At 38.9% G+C, this 18,667-nt stretch overlaps 1 protein-coding gene across 1 annotated transcript in view; it reads right to left on the bottom strand.

Annotated features, from left to right (window-relative positions):
* FRMPD4 (FERM and PDZ domain containing 4) overlaps nucleotides 1-18,667 on the bottom strand; it is a 589,912-nt gene that overhangs the window by 295,986 nt on the left and 275,259 nt on the right. The gene's annotated exons all lie outside the window — the stretch shown is intronic.

Here is an 18,667-nt window from a genome sequence, read left to right as displayed (position 1 = left end):
ACTTTCCTTTAAGGAATTTAAGGAGGAGAGAAAGTTGTTTTGTGGTGCCTGCTCAATCACTGCTTATATCCAAAAAAGAAAGAAAAAAGAAGGAAGGAGAGAGAAAGGGAAGAAAGGAGGAGGAAGGGGGTAAGAGGTAGAAAGGGAGGAGAAAAAGAAACATAAAAGCGAGAAAGAGAAGGAAGGAAAGAGGGAGGGAGAGAAGGAAGGAAAGAGGGAGGGAGAGAAGGAAAGGAAACATTCAGACCAAAATAGATGCTCAGTAAATGTTAGCATTTCCTTAATAGCCTGCTTTTGGCATTGCATCATTTTGCAGGAGATGGATTAGTTCTTTCACTTTAAAATTATATATGCTGCCCAAAGGTCTCATATTGTCATGAAGAATTCTTGATAATTAGCAAATTTCCTGAAGGTTCAGCATCAGCTGATAATTGCAAATAATACAAATATACCATGGCCTTGAAATAATCAGAATTACCATAAACAGCAGTGTTAGAAACATATTTCAAAGTGAAAGAATACACTATTCTCAGGAGATAATGACCAACATTCTTATAAATCCTGATCAATGGAGGCAGCATTTTGCTACATGAGCAATAAACCACGAAGACTCTGGATATATCATGTATAATGCTGGGCATTATAATCAAACACAACACAGGAAATAATCTCGTCTTTAATATTAATAATCATATTTAAATAGCAATTGGGTGTTAGTCATACAATTTTAGTATTGGTGAGAGCCTTGTGAATCAATGTCATCCCCCCATTATTGTTGTCAAAACGAAAACGGTACAGGAGATAGAAAAACCTAAGGGGGTGTTGGAAGATGAATTCTGGTGTAAAATCCTTTAATCATATTTTTTCAAATATATTAATTTAATCAGATTGCTTTCCTCACACTAAGAACTAAATAAATGAGATTTTTTTTCCAACTGGGGAGGAGAGGATGGATGGAGGAGGTAAGGGTTGCAGGGCTCAGGACTGTCTTTTTTAAAACAACATATATTGCCCAGCAGTATTGCTTTTCTGATACAACTTTGACCACCTCCAGAGATGCTCAGTAGGACTGTACTTATAATGAAGACCCTCTTAGTCTCAGGATTTATGTGTGTCCATGATAATTCCAAAGGGAGATAAATCAACTAAGAATCAGTAGTGTTAAATTAATCTTGGGTAAGCCAAGAGTTACATGTCATCTAGAATGGCTTACATGACACACCAGGACCCAAATGAAATTCCCTCAACATCCTCCTTATCTTAGTAGTGCTCATCACCTAAATAAAGTGTCAGCAGCAGCCTGAACTCTAGACAATTTCCTTCATGGTGTTATCTAAAGGACCACCAAAAAGATGATCAGCTCCCATCCTTCCACAAAGAAAAACTCTACCACTTAGTATTGAAGCTTTCAATGCAATGTAGTACTCACGTGTAAAAGTAGAACTATGGAGTCAGACAAAATTGTGTTTGAAAAAGTCTCTCTTGTAACCAACTTCGGAAAAATGACTTAATCTCTCTCTGTAGTTTGGGGAAAGATGTAGTGATATGTAAAGTACCACCATACTTTGGTTGTACGGTTCAGAACAATGAGTTCTCAATAAATGTCAGGTCTTCTCTCTTCTATTGAAGTTGTTCTTTCATTATTTTTGGACTCACTGTTCTCTAAAATCCCAACCCATGATGAAGGTTTTCAAGGCCTGTATATACTGATGGCTCTCTGAAACCTGAGATAAGCAGAACCTTGGGTTCCAGAATTCCTTAGTCCTTTCTGTAATAGAAGAATATAAAAATATGTCTCAAGTATCTGCATAGTGACACAAAGCATTTTCAGGATGATATCATTGTTGAATTGAGACTTAATTAGTTTTGTGTGAACTTTGGGATCAAATAACATAAATCAACTGAGGCTAAGAAACAACTTTTTGACTTCATAAAAAGCTTTTAAAGTCACTCAAATGACTCTTCGATTCAAATATAATGAAATTTCATGTTGAATCAATGATAGACCTTTTGAACTGTAATCTGCCAGAAAGTAGACAACCCAAAAATTGAAAATGGCAGATCAAAGCTACATTGATAGGAATCTGTTAATGAATCATAGTGTGTTGTGTGGATAGGATTATGAGGACCTATCTGATTTACCGCATGAGGATATTAATGTGGAAGGTAGAAGCAATGCATATTAAATGATCACTAAGTGCTTCTGAAAGAATGCTTTGTAGCAATAGCATTTAAATTCCTTTCATTTTGCCAAGATATACTTATAAAACTGTGGAAATCCCTATTTATAGTCACACAGACCAACACTGGTTTAACAGGGAAAGCCACCATCTCATAAACAGTAAATCCATAGCCCTATGGGCTTTAATTGAAAAACATTTATCACCTAGACACTAAATGAATTTGAAGGAAACAGAAGACTGAAATACTGCCTTTTAGATTGCTGACAATTCTGGAGGGTTGTTGGCTGGGAGGGCTGAACATCCCCAAAATAGCACCAGATTTTAAAACAACCTTCCAAGTGGTTTAATTGGTAGGCACACCAGGGCCTCAAACACAAGAATTTGCACATTTAAAGGCTGCCCCACAATGTTCCAGGAACCTAGTCATGAATGCAATAGTCAGTATAACACATTCTCTTTGTACATTTGACCTGACATTCTTGTTTCAGAAAAGTAACTAAATCTATAGACCATTAGGCCAGCTGTTCTCTATCAGAGTGCACTCCTTCACTTAGTTCCTATAGTATTTATTTGGTGTAGCTAGAATGCGGGCTCTCAAACCAGACTCACAGTGTGGGTTCGAATGCCACTTCTGCCGTTTCCTTTGCATCTGCATGTTTCAATTTCCTTGTCTGCAAAGATAAATGTAATGATCATATCTAACTCACAGGGTTGATGTTAATAGTTGTCTTAGTTTGGATTTCCCTAGAAGGAGACCCCAAGACAAAGATTCCTGTGCAAGGGTAAGGAAACTATACTGGAAAGAGAAAACAGTAAAGAATGGATTATCCAGCCAGCTACCATAGTGGATGATTGGAGCGTAATCCTGCCAGGAAACTCTGGGAATAGTATAAAACTCACATCTCTGAAATATCCCATCTGAAGAGCAAAGAAACTGGGATATTTATATACCAACTCATGTCAATCATTTTTAAAGTGCTCCCAGACAAAGCATAGCAGCTTTAAACAGTTTCAGAAAAATCCCTCCGAGACACAGACTGGCTGCTGGAAGTCATCTAGCATACAATGATGTGGTATAATCCCAGAATTAATGTCCATAAAGTGCATAGAGCAGTGCATGGCACATAGAGTACCATAAATGTGTGTTCTTTTTTACTATGACTATCAGTATTATTATTTTTACTACCCATGGAGGCATTGGCCAATGCTATTAGATATTTATGTCTGTGTCCTGCTACCAGGACCCTTGTTGATGTTCTCGATACAAGAGCTGTTCTATAACATTTGATGTTCATACTCAAGATGATTCAGATTCAACCAGAAAGGCTTAGACTGAGAAATCAGCAGTTATTTGCTTTTGTACACTATGTGCCTATGAGATGAAGTGCAGACCACCACCAACCACAAACAAAGTCCTCTCCCAGGAACCACTGAGTCTTTACTCTCAGAAAAATCCATGCCTCTACCTTTGCTGCCATTATCAGGCATGGCCCTAAGAATCTCACAACAGGCTGTAGCTGAGTTTATTTAATCTGTATGCTATAGAAGTGTTTTACCCCGAAGTGATTATCTTAGGAAGTCACTTAAGAAGTACTAGACATCTCTCCTAAAAGTATCCTGATGCTTGCTGGAACATGGATTAAGAGTTTCCCAAAGGAGGTAAGCAGACTCTAAAAACGTCCTCTTCTCAAGCTGCTGCATTTATGCAATTCCTTCTTGGCTCCCAAGGGGGAACCTCAGATACCGATCATCTGGAAGCAGCAATCACTTATTGAGGCCACAGAAGCAAGATGACATCAAATCCATGTATGGAGCATTTGTTTTGTGTAAAACAATTCAGACAATGGGCAATGGGGTAGGTGGTTGTGTGGGAGAAGTAACTAAGGTTTAGAAGACAGATCTGCTCAAGGAATCTGTAGACTCATTAGGGAAAAGTGAATTAGTCACATTAAATACCAATTATTATAGATTTGTGCTTACTTTTGAATCACACATAATGATAAGAGCAAAATGTTAAAATTTGTCACAAACCATTATGCATTGAATCATCACATGATTAGGCTGAAGTGGCCTGTGAATCAGGCTGCACAGGAATTGAGCCTTTCAAAAGGATATGATGAAGAGACTCCTAGTCGATTATGCAGCATTCTCTCCTTCTTCCAGGATTTTTCCTAGGGGACAAACTTGCCCAAGTAAAAGATTGTAGTTACCAGGCAGCCTCCCTTCAAGTCAGTGGTATCCAGTGAGTTGTAGACCCTTGGCTTTTTGCCCTTTTTGACTTCCTTCATTTCTGCTTAGATATGATGTCGGGAGCTTACTAGGTCATCTTGGACCATGCAGTGACATTGACAATGGAAGCCATGTGCTAAGGATGCAATAACAGAGGGCAGAAGTAGCTCAGTTCTCGCATGGACTATGGAGCCACCATATTGCATCCTGAGTACCTACCTCTGCATTTGTCTTTTGCAAGATGCACATTTCCCACACTTTAGCATCTTTAAAATTAGGATGTCTTATAATCAATGATGTTTTAAATTGCTCTGCACAAAGCAACAGTTTGTCCTGCACAAGTGTGAACAATGTACTCATTGCTATGTATATGGTCTTCACCTCAACTGAATTATGTCTAGTGCTGATACTACACATGCTTAGCTTAAATCCCATTTAAAATGTCTTCCAAAAGATTACTCCATGATTCAATATTGAAATGGGAAGTTATTGGTACATAGAAAAGCATGGAACAGAGCAGTGGGGTGTGAATTTCATATCAGCAAAGCAAATATTCATTGCTGAAGAAGTGAACACATTTTCATATTTTCTAGCAAAGGGACAAATGCTTTCGGGACCTAAGACAGGAAAATAGTAGCCATGTGCTACTAAGATACTTATAAAAGCATGGCTTATCTCAGGCTAAGCAAGAAAAGTCCTAGAGTCAAAATTTGAAAAATGGGTGCTGGGAGTCTGGAAGAAAATCTGAGAGAAAATAGTGGGAACTCCTAGAACTCTTAAGAATGCTGCATCACCAATGCTTTTGATGGCACAGTTGTATGAACAGTTGTATGAACAACTGCTGTATGAACAAACGTGGGCATCAATGATTCTGAGTCAAAAAGGCATTCAGAAGGGGTTCTGAATGTGATGAAGTTTTAGGAATACCTTAACAATTCTATTTTGCTTACATATTCATTTTTACATATGGTCACGAGTAATACATGATTTTAAAATATCTCTAAGTCTAAAAGAACTCTAAGTCTAGAAGAGACAATGAGGACAGAGAGGACAATTCAAAAACCATTTCTTTAAGCCCATAATAAGATGAGGAGGGTCTGATAAAGGTAATAAGGAAGGAAAGGCAACTACTTATACTTTAATATTTAAGTGGTACTTGGTGGAAGTAACTGCGTCAGCAAAATTATAAGCTAAATAGCCTTAGGAAGAGTTGGGGGTTAAGAAAAGAGATTTTTCTTTCAGCAGGGTTAAAAGTGAGAGCATTTTAGAGGATTGTGGGCAGGAAAAACACACAATTTTGAAGGACCTGAAATTGGCATTTTAGCTGCTACTCACAGCTAGGAGCTCTTTCTTTCATTACACTTTTATGACTCCATAATAAAAGGAGCAAAAGCAGAACTGCAAGTTACTGGTGCAAAGTGGTTATCTCTCAGAAACCAAGTTTGCAGCACACCATGGAGCATGAGGTGGCAGTTGAAAAAAAAACAGATTAGAAATACACAGAGCAACACAGACGGATCTTAACATCCCTGGGCTCAGAAAAAACACACAATGAAACATATAGCACAAAAAGATTTATGCAAATTGAAATGAATGTGTGTAAAACAATAATACGCCTTTGCAAAAACAAATGCACACAGAAATATTCACACTAAACTCAGTAGAAAAATTACCTGGGCATGTAAATGGGAGTGGCATAGGGGGATAAAAGGGAATGAATGAGTTACTCAGCCACATCAGGAAGTCTTCAATAATCAGTGATGATAAAGTGTCAGAAATTGATAAAACAATTAATCTGATTGATGCTCTCCCCACCCACAAAAAAAAGTTGCAGTTTAAATTGGAAGTTCAAATCGGCACTGACATAAAGGTTCACTAAGATACTTTAAAACCCTGTTTTTCTAAAATTCAGGAAAGAAAAAAGAGGGGTGATATTCATATATTGTAGAACTATTACATAGTTGAAAAAAAAGGAAGAAAAATGTTTAATGAGCACCTTTCAGAATTAAAATTGAGAATAAAAACCAGAGTTCAAAGGTGATACTACTTGGTACCTTTTTGCCCCTACCCCCATAAATAGTAACTGAAATATCATTATACCAAATGATTTTTGCTAATGATGGTTTTCATTTTATGGACTAATTCCTTCAGTAAAACTGAAAAACATAAAACTCATTAGTTTTAACTGGATTTATTTTGAAATCATTTCTATTTGACCATTAAACTACTCTTCTGCATTTCATTAACAAGAATGTTCTCAAATTTCATTTCTTCTGCTAATCTATTTTTAGCAAGTTAAATTCTGAAGTAATCTCATAGGGGTAAATTTCAGAAATGTGTCCTTAGGTTCTTACATCTTTGCATCATTCTCTTCTAATTTCAACTCCAGAATCTCCCCAAAGTTCTACTGTCTTCAATAAAGGAACACAGTCAAATGTGCCTCCTTTCCATCAAACTTGATCTCTAAAGTAAGAGTGCGGGGCACAAAGATAAACAGATTAGCAGCTGGAGAAAGCATAACCCTTTTAGCTAGAATAAATGAAAATTGCAGCAACATAACAAATGCTCATATACTTTACTATATGGTGTTTAGCAGCATCTTTGGCATCTAGTCACTAGATGCCAGTAGTGACCTGCCCCCAACAAGGTCTCCACAAAAGATGGTAAAATCACCTGATTGAGAACCACTGCTGTATTTTTTAAAAAGGTGCTATATTGAAATCCACCAGAGAGCAATGGCTTGAGCATCCATTACACGCCTTCCGTTGGGAAGTACTTTTTTATGTTATCGCATTACATGCTGTCTTAACAAAAACAACAACTAGTTACAAATGACTGAGGGCACTGCCTCTACCCCCTTCTTCTATGACCTCTCAGTTTTTTGCCTTGGATACAAACTCTTCCATGTTAGTCACATGAAGGTGAGGTTTGCCAGTCAGGGTGTTCCACTCTCTACTAGTCAAGGGGTGGATATTCTCTCTCTAATGGAAGAAAAGAAAGATAGAAAAAGATTGATGTCATTATCCTCCTGAAGAATCCTTGCAAGGCCTTCCTGAGTTGCTGAACAAGGTCAGCCCTCTCAAGCTGCCCTCGTTCTTGTCCTTCCTGATACATCTGTTCCTTGAATTGTTTGAATGCCTGCATATCTTTCTAATAATTTCCTATTTTGGCCAAATTAGACAGTTTGGGTTTTTGTTCTTTGCGATCAAAGGACCCCAAATGATTGAGCACCATTTACTGAGCTTCAGTATGGGCTGGGTGCTGTGCTGATGGCGTGCTGCGCATTTCCTTACTCATACTCAGTAGATACTGATCAAGTGCCCAGTATGTGGCAGCCCCTCTTCTTGCTCTGAGAAGCAAACGAACACAAATGACTAGCTAGGCCTTGCCCCCAGGAATTTTGATTCACTGGGGCTGAGGTGAAGCCAGGTATTGTTTTATTTTTCAATAAAGTGCAATTGAAAACAGTATGTACAAAGCAGTGTCTTTTGGCATTTAATCTGAAATCAGAAATGAAAAACTAAGAGTAATTATATTTTTAATTAAAAGAAAACTGAGAATTAGATGTGATATTGTAGAGGCTAAAGCAGCTCCATCTTGGATGCTAATCTGACATGTTGGCTTCTGATAAACCCCCGTTCCAGGAAGGCCTCTAAGATTTCCAGTTTATCTATCATTCTTTGTGTAATAGCAGGTACTTACCCTAAGTCCTACCCTCAGGTCAAACAACCTTGATGTTGTTATACTTCGATTGTCCTACATATCCCTTCCAAATCACCCTTTCCCTATGGTATATAAGCCCTGGGTCTGGAGATAATGGCATAGGGATCCACCATCTTGTCTAGCTGCCACTCGAGACACAGACATGGCTTCTGTTTGTGAGTGCCTATTAAATGTCTCTTTCTAAGAAACTGGATATGTCAGCCTCTTTCTTTTGTCTCTCTGCTACCTCAAACTTTGGGGGTAGGTTTGCATAGATCTGCCTACCAAGGAAGATATACCATTATCATTTTTTAAAAGTTTTGCTGTCAACAACAATATATAGTCAGGTCCGAATCACAATATTCTAGAGTAAGGATTGGCAAACTATGGTCTGTGCACACAAAATCTGTCCTGCTGCTCATATTTACAAATAAAGTTTTATTGGAATGCAGCCACACTCATTCATTGACATATTGTCTATGGCTACTTTTGTTCTATAACAGCAAGTTAAGTAGCTGTGACAGCTTACATGATTTGCAAAGCTAAAAATATGTATTATATGGCTCTTTACAGAAAAAGTCTACTGACCTATGAATTGCCTTGTTTAATTCTTATAACAGCTCCATGAGTGACAATATCAATAGCTAGTGTATCTTAAACCATTATTATATGTCAGGTGTTAGGTTTACTGCCTTAAGTACCTTATTTCATTTATAGCCCTCAACAATCACCGTACTAGGGAGATGTTATTGGAATGCCTATTTTGCAGAGAGAGAAACTGAGGCAAGGCGAAATGACTTTCCCAGATCCACACAGCTTGTAGTTGGTGGAGCCAGAACTGAAACTCATGTCCTTTGACTCTGGTGTGCAAGCTCTGTGGCATGTTCCACAGCTAGTAACAGAATAAAGTATGTGACCAATTCCAGCATCAAGCACAACTGATGTCATATTTGGTCACTTTCAAGCTGTGAGAGGCAGAATAATAGCCCCCAAAGATGTCTACATTTTAACCTTTAAACTTGTAAATATGGTACATTGCAAGGCAAAAGGGACTTTGCCTATGTAACTAAGAATCTTGAGATGGGGAAATGATCCCAGAGTATACAGGCGGGCTCAGTGCCATCACCAGATCCTGATAAGTAAGGAAGGAGGCAAGATAGAGTTAGAGAAGGAGATGTGATGATTGAAGCAGAGGTCTGAGTGATTTGGAGCTATGAGGCAAAGAACATTGGTAGCCTCTAGGCACTGGAAAAGGTGAGAAAATGTATTCTCCCCTAGAGCCTCCAGAAGGAACTGGCCCTCCTGACACCTTGCTTTTAGCCCATTGAAATCCACTTTGGGCTTCTGACCTCCAGAAATGTAAGACAATAAATTCATGTCATTTTAAGCCAGTACATTTGTGGTAATTTGTTACAGCAGCCATAGGAAACTAATACATAAGCCATATTTTACTTACTTTCGCCACACTTTCACCACACTTGAGTACACATAGAATTGCAGCAACAAAGGGGTTTATTCCAATCCAAGTTCATGGTTGGTTGAAGCTTCGCTGAGTGCTACAACGCAGAGTTAGGTGGGACTGAAGTTGAGAAATAGCCTCTGAGCTAAGTAACTACTTGGAAACCTGAGAAGAGGAATTCTGATGTGGATTGCCCATATCAATTGCACTGGGTTCAGCATATCTTCCATGAAGGCAAATACTAACCTACCCAGAGTGGTTGGAGGGAGAGAGGGCTGCATTGCCCCAAGGGCAAGAGACTGTGGTGAGGATATTTTTTAATAATCATAGGGCTTCTTCTAATTTGATTTTTTCCCTCTAACATTGAAAAGCCAATTTTTAGATTTCCAGATACATAATGCCACCACCCTCTACTTAGTTAAAAGATATCTTTGTGACTTCAGAGATTATTAAAAACTTGACGTATGGGGATACGTATAAGTACTCCTTGAAATACAAGACAGAAAATTTCCTGAAAATCTGTGTGTGTTTGAATGTATCAGCATAATCCAGGGTTTCTCAACCTCAGTGCTATTGACATTTGGGGCCAGATAAGCCTTTTGCGTGGTGGAGCTGTCCTGTGCGTTATAGGATGTTCAGCACGTCTCTGGCCTCTACCTACTAGATGCCTGTAGCACTCCCTTGCCTAAGTTGTGACAGCTAAAAATGTCTGTAGACACTGCCAGATGTCCTCTAGAAGAGTCTGGAGTGGGGGCAAGAGCATCCTGGTTGAGGACCTCTAGCATAATCGGAGATAAACCTTATTTTTTAGTTTACTTCCATCATGATGCTATGTTTTTGTTTTTGTTTTTTTTTTTTTTGAGACAGAGTCTCGCTCTGTCGCCCAGGCTGGAGTACAGTGGCGCGATCTTGGCTCACTGCAAGCCCCGCCTCCCGGGTTTACGCCATTCTCCTGCCTCAGCCTCCTGAGTAGCTGGGACTACAGGCGCCCGCCACCTCGCCCGGCTAGTTTTTTTGTATTTTTTTAGTAGAGACGGGGTTTCACCGTGTTTGCCAGGATGGTCTCGATTTCCTGACCTCGTGATCCGCCCGTCTCGGCCTCCCAAAGTGCGGGGATTACAGGCTTGAGCCACCGCGCCCGGCCGATGCTATGTATTTCTAATCTCCTCATCACCTCCCAGAATCCCACCCCCAACCATCTAAAATAAATAAAAGAACCAGTGGTGCTGGGGAAATAATATCAAGAGAGTAGATTCTAGGCAAGTGTATAGAACCTGCCCCATTGTCTCTGAATTGTTACTTAGTTCTCAGGTTTTTATATTCAGTTCCTTTAAAAAGCTGAAATTTAAGTAAATAAAACTTAATGATTCATTTGCCTTTAGTCACTAATATATTAATTCCAGAAAAGTAAGATAATGACAAGGTGCAAATAAACAAAGGCTCCTGGGTACAGGTTCGAAGTCTTCATTATGTTCCTGATTTCACATTAATGAGGGAGACAGAACTTGGCAGAAATTTGGCCGGAGAAGGATTGTGCCTGCTGGTTCCACACCCTCTGTACCAATCAAAAAATGTTCAGAATTCACAAAGGATAAATGCTTGAGGGGATGGATACCACATTACCCATGATGTGATTGTTATGCATTGAATGCCTGTATCAAAACATCTTATGTACTCCATGAATATATACACCTACTATGTACTCATAAAAATTAAAAATTAAAAAAAATGTTCAGAATTTAAGGAATGGCTCCAATATTGGTCTCTGGGGAAACTTTTCTGACTGTGCCCCAACCCCCATCCTTCTTTCTATGGGTTCCTCTTTGTTTTTCTACAATTATTTCCCCTTCTCTTTTATTATATTTAATTGTTCCCATGCCTATCTACCTTACCTTATGAACTCTTTGCCTCCAGAGGAGGTAACTCCCTTCAAACCAGTGATTCTCAACAGTAGCCATGTTAGAATCACTTGGAGAGCTTTTAAAAATACCAGTGCCAGGGTCTCATCTCCAGACATTATGATTTAATTGGTTTAGGGTGGGGCCTGGGCATCAGTATTTTTTTTTTAATTCCCAAGGGATGCTAATTTAAACCAGGTCTCAGCATTCTGCAGTTTGCAAGCCAAATCCAGTAACCACCTGTGTATCTTCATAAAGTTTTATTGGAACACAGGTACACTCATTTGTTTACATATAATCTATGGCTGCATTCAAGGTACAATGGCAGCATCAAGTAGTTATAAGAGAGACTGTCTGGCTGGCAAAGGTGAAGTTATTTACTATTTGGTTCCATACAGAAAGTTTGCTGACTCCTACTTTAAAACCACTGAGGCTGACAGAAAAAACAGCTTTTAAAAAAAGTATATTTACCCCACAGATTATTTGCTAGTTGTAAGAAGAAACACATAGAGTACAACAGAAGGATCAAGCTTTCATCACCTGAACCCAATGACGGAACAAAGAGAAATTATGTTCATCCAGATGTGATATAAGATGTGATACCCAACATCATGCCTGAGAAAAACTTTCCCAAAAGGGTTATTTGAACTTCACCCAGACTTTTAATTCTAACTTCCAGTGACAGAAATTAGAGGTGATGAAAGAAAATATTTAAGCAAGACTACAACAAAGCAATTAGACAAATCTAGAAGTTGAGATATTCTACAATACATGACTTCTTCAACATGTCATTGGTATTAAATAAAAGGCAGGCAGGTATTCTTGATTCTAAAAGACCTCCAAAAACATATTAATCAATGGAAATGTGGACCATTTTGGGATCCTAGATTTTTAAAGATATTTTGGGGACAATTGGGAAAGTTTGTATATGGACTGGGTATTATGTGATTTGAAGGCATTGTTAATTTAGGTAGGTGTGAGAATGATACTGTGTATATGTAAAAAGAAAGTCATTATTTTTTGAAGGTGCAGGCTAAAATATTTAGGATATATACTCAACATTCTTGTAATTTAAGATACTTCCTTTTTTTTTTTTTTTTTTTTTTCTTTTTTTGAGACGGAGTCATGCTCTGTCGCCCAGGCTGGAGTGCAGTGGCCGGATCTCAGCTCACTGCAAGCTCCGCCTCCCGGGTACACGCCATTCTCCTGCCTCAGCCTCCCAAGTAGCTGGGACTACAGGCGCCCGCCACTATACTTCCTCAAAATATAGTACAGATATGGTGAAACCTTAATGATTGTTAAATCTAGACTGAGGTACATAGAATGGGTATATAGGTATGTATCATTATATGATTTTCCTTGGCTTTTTGTATGTTTGAAAATATTCATAATGAAAGCTCTAAAAATGTTTACACTTGGCCACACAAGTAGCACAAACAGTATTAGGCTGAGGTCAGAGGCTGGTGCACACTATCTGAGTCACTAATGTAGAACTCAGCAGAGAAACACAGCCAAGAATGGGCTAAAGTCATGAACCAACTGAGGTGGGGGTCATACATCAAGACAGAAACAGGAGGAGCTTGAAGCTCTCAGAAGATTAAGGCAGAAGAACAGCCAGGGGAGAGCAGAAAGCATCTATTCAGCAGAGCAGCAGTGTGATCATGGTGCTGCTGGTCAATTCTGAAGGAACCTGTGTTACTCCTATATTCAACAGGTATTTACTGAGCATCAGGTCCTGTATTAGGTGCTGGGCAGACAGTGATCAAAAGGATATACAGGTTTTCAGGGATATTACATCCTTAGGAGCAGTGGGTTGGTGGTCAGAGGCAGGCAGGGAGAGGAGTGGGTGATAAGCCAATAAATGAGAATGTCTACGGTGCTAAAGGCCATCAGAAAACCAAATCAGGGTGATGGGATGGAGTTAGTGGAGGAGGAAAAGGGGGACTACTTTAGATGGAGTGGCCAGGACACTGGAATTTTCCAAGACCTGAGTAATGAGATTTAAGGAAAAAAAAGTATTCTAGGAAGAGGGGACAGAAGCTCAAAGACCCTGAGGTAGGAATAAGCTTAATGGGTTGCAAAATAAAGACCATGTGCCAAAAGTGGAGCAGGGGGTGATCCCCAAGGAGGCAGGAAAGGCAGGCAGAGTCCAGATTAGTTCAGCCATGTAGACTATGTTGAGGATTTGAGAGCAGATTCTTAGTGCAGTGGGGAGACACTGGTGTACTTTATAAGTAGTGACATGACATGATTTGAGTTGCCTTTGTAAAATATCTTTCTGACTGGTGCTTAATAAATAATTCTAAGGGGGAAGCATTGAAGCCCAAAGAGCAGTAAAGAGGCATCTACAGTAATCCAGAAGAAACATGGTGGTCATCTTAGTCTATTTGTGCTGCTGTAACAAAATATCTGTGACTGGATAATTCATAAAAACAAACATTTATTTCTCACAGTTCTGGGGGCTAGGAAGTCCAAGACCAAGGTGCTAGCAGATTCACTTGCTTGGTAAGAGCTGATCTCTGCTGCCAAGATGGTGCCTTGTTACTTCATCCTCTGGAGTGGACCAATGCTGTGTACTCAAACGGCATAAGGCCGAGAAGGGCAATAAAGGAAGGCCTAAACTGGTTCCCTCCAGTCCTTTCATAAGGCACTAGTTTATTCCTGAGGGCCGGAGCCCTCATGACTTAATCACTTTTCTAAAGGCTCCACTTCTTAATACTACCATAATGGGGATTAAGTTTCAACATTTGAATTTTAGGAAACATTCAGACAATAACAGTGGTGGACCTTGATTGCCGATGGTATTGATCAAATAAAACGGGCCAATTCCAGAATTTTATTAAATGGATGAGATTTTAGGAAGTGATGAGGGAGAGAAAGGAAGCAAGAATGAATCCTTGGGGTTTGACTTGAGTAACTGAGATGGTGCAACTTACTGAGATAGGGAGTCCTCTTGGTCTTAGAAGCAGGGTATTTTGTTCTGAAACTCATGGAGCTTCTTCCCACCTCAGGGGCTTTGGACCTCTTCTGGAACGTTTCTTCCCTCAAATCTTATTAGTCAGGTCTAGTCTGAAATGTCACTTGCACACAGACTTCTTCCCTGATCACTCTGTCTGCTTTTGGGGGGTAGCGCAGAAGGTTATAACTAGTTTTGATAGAGAAAGCCAGGGTTACAAAAGACTTCAGAGGTGGCAATGAGGCCATTCTTGCCAAAGCTGCTAGCTGTACTTAGTCCAGCCAGTGTCTTCCTCCTTCTCAACCTCTTATCCTCCTTGTAGGCCACCTTGGAAGTCTGAACTCTCACTTCCCTAGCACAGGCCAGGAAACCATGGGATTTAACTCCAAGCACACAGCTGGCTACTTTCAGAGTGGTCAGGGCCTCCACCCCATTATCCCAAAAAAACCTCATCCTCCAAGGCTGTGTCTTTTCAAAGCATGACTTGACCTTCTGGCACAAACTATAACTCCGTAGTCAACTCTGGACATGCTCTTGAGCAACTTGAGAACAATAGCTCCTACAGTATCTAGTGCACTACTTTGTAAATACATAAACAAATACATAAACAAATATGTAAATATATAAACAAATGGACTATTTGTGGACTGGATGAATCTGTGAATATTGGAGCCATTAGAGCTCAGATTTATTATGGTATCATGTAAATTATTATTATGTCTCTGAAATATTCATAGGATAACGTATCTAAGGCCAACTGACTCTCTCTATAAAACCAATATCTTTAATCATCATCTGTCCCAATTTAACAGATTCAACTTATGTTAGATATTTATTCCTCTTTTCTTGTTTCCACATTTATCTCTGGCACATTTGGTCCTCCCAAAGACAGGGAGAGTGTTGGGAGATAAGAATAACAAGGAAAATCTGGAACATGACGAAGACCAGAAATGGGGAGCAACACAAGCCAAAAACTATTAGAAGCAACTGTCCTCAGACTGTCCTCACTCAACCTTCCAAGAGCTGCCAAAATAAACCAGCATCTGCATGGAGACTGATATTCTCCAACTATGAGAGAGGGGAGGAGACAGGGAAGGAAGGAGGGGGGAATAGAAAGATAGGGAGGGAAAGAAGGAAGGAGAAAGGAGGGAAGGAGAGAGAGAGGGAGAGAGTGTACTTAACTCACTTCTTAAGTCTCATCAAGATTGAAGGACATAATAACATAACTGATGAATTATTCACCCAGAGTTAGGAATAATTCAGGGTCTTTGAGCTTCTGTCCCCTCTTCCTAGAACACTTTTTCCCACAATAATAACATAACTGATGAATTAATTTCAACTACATTTAAGTTGGCCATTTTCTCCTAAAAAGGTTAAATGAATATGTGACTTGAACATTAGACTTGCTTCTAATCACAGATTTTCTTCAGCTAAGATCTGGCTTAACTTAAGGGGCATGCAATTTAGTTATTATGTTCTTATTACATTCTCAAGCAAAACATGAGAATTAACCCTTTTTATGAGACTTGCTAAAAATGGAGTTTTGAGATCCAAGTGTTGTCTTCAAATCAGTGTCGTCACAAATTCTTTCATGACCTTAAACTATCAAAACAGAAACAGTAATAAAACAAACTCTAATTAAATGAAATGAAACTCTTTTGTGAACTTGATATTTGGCCTGAACTTGTTTGAAAGCCAAGCTAGACATCAAATTGAATGAGCATAAATGTCATATAAATTAAAGTGGCAGCTTGGCATCCATCCTAGGTCAAAAAGGGCAGTAAAAATCTCAAGAGTACGAGTAAAAAGTACAAGAAAGTAATATTTTCAAAATCACACTTTATAGTTGTGAAATGATGGTTGTTAATGTGATTTTCCTATAAACCAAGTGACCTTGATTCACATATGACATGGTGCTTGCTACATTCAAACATGTAGTGACATCCAAGGGGGGAGCCATTGAAATGAATACTCCTCCCGTAATTGTAGGCTTAGCACTCTGCCAGTTGGTGTTTTCTCTCTGCTTTAGGCAGACTGCCCAAAAGAAGACAGTGGTTGCCCATTTTCTAATCAAAAAGCCATCCCAGTAAATTAAATATGACAATTATGAAGAAGCAGATGGTTCAACTTACTTTCTAAAAATCTCATTGAAGGTTAATATTACTAATTATTTTATATGAACTTCATCTAACCTCAGTATGGGGGGAAGGGGAAGGCTATGTAGTCCTCTTAAGAAAATGGGTTTATTAACCAATGGGATATGAGTAGTATGCCTGTTTCACTCCCCTGTCTGGGGAGTCAGAAGCAAGTGCAAATATTTGCATTGAGTTTTTTTTAAGGCTATTTTGTCAAATACCTTTTAAGTAGAAACTTGAGAAACTGATGTGGGACAAGATTACTGTATCTAAGGAATACCCAGAAGAACCACGTGGTCAGGCACAAATAAAGAGCAAATGCCCTCTGGCCTAACATCACTTCTTTCTATTAAAGTGTAATGTTATAGCATAAATATTTGGAATAAAGTTGACCCTTGAACAATATGGGGTTGAACTGTGAGGGTCCACTTATATATGAATTTTCTTCTGCCTCTGGCACCCCTGAGACAGCCAAACCAACCCCTTCTCTTCTTCCTCCTCCTCAGCCACTCAATGTGAAGATGATGAGGATGAAGACCTTTATGATAATCTACTTCCACTTAATGAATAGTAAATATATTTTTCCTTCCTTATGATTTTAATAACATTTTCTTTTTTTCTAGCTTTTTTGTAAGAATACAATATATAATACATATAACATGCAAAATATGTGTTAATTGACTCTTTATGTTACTGGTAAGGCTTTCAGTCAACAGTAGGCAATTAGTATTTAAGTTTTGAGGGCGTCAAAAGGTATAACAAACTTTCTACTGCATGAGGGTCAGCGCCTCTAACTTCCGCATTGTTCAAGGGTCAATTGTATATCGAATATCTACAACTGTATCTACATCTCTATCTCTATATCCACACCCACATGTACATCTATTTCTACACTAATATCTATAGCTACATATATCTACATCCACATCGAACTACTCTGTGCCTGGAACTGCCTAAAGTACAAATATACCCCAGTAAACAAGGTAGACATGAACCTGTCTTCCTTCACAGAGCTTACTGCTTGGATGGTGACACAACAAGCACACAACACAATCAGCACTAAAGTCAAGACATGAACAATCCTCAGTGCTGTGTGCACTGAGACATGGAGGCTGCAAACCAGTTAGCCAGGTGAAGGGAGTTTGAGGAAAAGATCCTCTGAGAGGCTGAGCCTTGCTCCCAGTAAGACTACTAGTTTAGTGCTCATTTTACTGCCCTGGATATAGAACAGGAAACATGAATTTTTAAAAAAGGGACTGATACAACTTTGAAGATGGTCCACACATATGTCTAAACTAGCCGTCACAGAGAAGACTGAAAAACACAGAACATTCATGCCATGAATGATGAAAACAAATTGTAGTCATCCCATACAAAACAATTATAGCCTAAAACGTAACTGCAGATTTCCTTGCAAAGTAGTTGTTACAACTAGGCAACATTAATTTTTTTGGATGGATTTCATTTTACCCCTTGCTTGGAAATAATCCCCCTTCTTGATAATTTTTTATAAGCCAAAAGGACAGTAACAAAAATGGAGAAGCTGGCGTTTTAGGACCATCTGACATAACTATATGGCCCCATAATTTTGATGCTTATCTTCCAAATGAACCTTAGCACTTCTCTAAGTCCAGGAAGCACAAAAATAATAACTTTAGTATGTGAAACTCCTCACCCAGAACCTAGAACCATGCAGTATCTGAAAGCTAATAATGATTCTTGCCACACCCTCCCACACTTACATACACTTGCTTCCTCTCTTCCCTGGAACTCATGGGAAGGAGCAAGCATTGAATTTCTTAGATGGCATGGAATCCTTCTAAATGGCCTTTTACTTTATACAACATTGGTTATCTCAAAGGCTCTCCATAGGGATTGCCAGTATTTCGATAATTATGTTTTTAGTTAATTTTGGCACACAAAATTAAATCACATTTTAAAAATCAGAAAAAAAAAAACCCTCAAACTCACTCCATCTTGGTTACTAAACCATGACAAAGGTAAATGTACAATATAACTTCCCTCAGGTTTTAATTTTGAGAAAGTTCAGTTCCAGAACTGGTGCCCACTCAGTACATTAATTAAAAGTAGGTTAGTTTCCAAAG

The sequence above is a fragment of the Macaca mulatta genome, chromosome X (genome assembly GCF_049350105.2).
Source record: "Macaca mulatta isolate MMU2019108-1 chromosome X, T2T-MMU8v2.0, whole genome shotgun sequence".
Lineage (NCBI taxonomy): Eukaryota > Metazoa > Chordata > Mammalia > Primates > Cercopithecidae > Macaca > Macaca mulatta.
This window is presented reverse-complemented; position numbering and strand designations above follow the sequence as displayed.